This window comes from Petaurus breviceps, unplaced genomic scaffold (assembly GCF_028583685.1).
Source record: "Petaurus breviceps papuanus isolate PSGF00001 unplaced genomic scaffold, PetGlider_PUasm1.0 171, whole genome shotgun sequence".
Lineage (NCBI taxonomy): Eukaryota > Metazoa > Chordata > Mammalia > Diprotodontia > Petauridae > Petaurus > Petaurus breviceps.
In genome coordinates, this window is record NW_027185754.1 from 9,986,922 (window position 1) to 9,988,420 (window position 1,499).

Genomic DNA, 1,499 nt, shown 5'->3' on the forward strand with positions numbered 1-1,499 from the left:
AAAGGGTAAATCATGCCATGCAAAGAGGCATAAAAACATATTATAGTAGAAAGGAAAGAAGAGAGGGAGATGAACATTTTATGAGCTTGACTCTCATTGGTTTTGGTTCAAGGAGGGAATAACATAATCAGTTAAATATGGGATTCTAACATGAAAAGACACAAAAACCTATTATAATGGAGGGAAAGAAGGGAGAGAGTGGAGCACTGTGTGAGATTTACTCTCATCGGTTTTGATTCAAGGAAGGAATAACAACTAGTTAAGTATAAAAATTTATTGTGCCCTACAGGCACTAGGAGGGGAAAGGGCAACGAAAAGGGGTGGTTGTTAAAAGGGAGGGAATAAGTAGTAAGAGGGAAGGATAGGAAAAGGCAGGGGGGTTAATAGGGAGGGAATACTGAGGGAGGTGGCAGTCAAAAGGAAAACTCTTAAGGAGGTAAAGGGAGAAGGAAGAAATAAAAACATAAATGGGGGAGGGAATAGGATGGAGGGAAAGACACAGATAGTAATCATAACTGTGAATGTGAATGGGATGAACTCCACCATAAAATGGAGGCAGATAGCAGAATGGATTAAAAACCATAATCCTACAATATGCTGTTTACAAGAAACACATTTGAAACAGGGGGATACACATAGTGTAAAGGTAAAAGACTGGAATAGAACATATTATGCTTCAGCTAAAGTAAAAAAGCAGGGGTAGCAATCCTTATTTAAAATAAAGCAAAAGCAAAAATAAATCTAATTAAAAGAGATAAGGAAGGAAACTATATCTTACTAAAAGGCACTATTGACAGTGAAGCAATATCATTACTAAATGCACCAAGCAGTATAGCATTCAAATTCCTAGAGGAGAAGTTATGGGAGTTAGAGGAAGAAATAGATAGCAAAACTATACTAATGGGGGACCTCAATCTCCCCCTTCTCTGAACTTGATAAGTCTAACCACAAAATAAACAAGAAAGAAGTAAAGGAAGTGAATAGACTGTTAGAGAACGTAGATATGATAGACCTGTGGAGAAAACTGAATGGAGATAAGAAGGAATATACCTTTTTCTCAGCAGTACATGGCACATACACAAAATAGACCATGTACTAGGGCATAAAAGCCTTACAATCCAGTGCAGAAATGCAGATATACTAAATGCATTCTTTTCAGATCATGATGCAATAAAAATTATATGTAATAAAGGGCCATGGAAAGATAGACTAAAAACCAAATAATTTAATCCTAAAGAATGAGTGGGCCAAACAAGAAATCACAGAAACAATCAATAATTTCATTCAAGAGATTGACAATAATGAGACAACATACCAAAACTTGTGGGATGTAGTGAAAGCAGTTCTTAGGGGAAGTTTTATATCTCTGAATGAATACATGAATAAAATAGTAAAAATGGAGATCAATAAATTGGGCATGCAACTGAAAAACCTAGAAAAAGAACAAATTGTAAATCCCCAATTAAATACTAAATGAGAAATACTAAAAACCAAAGGGA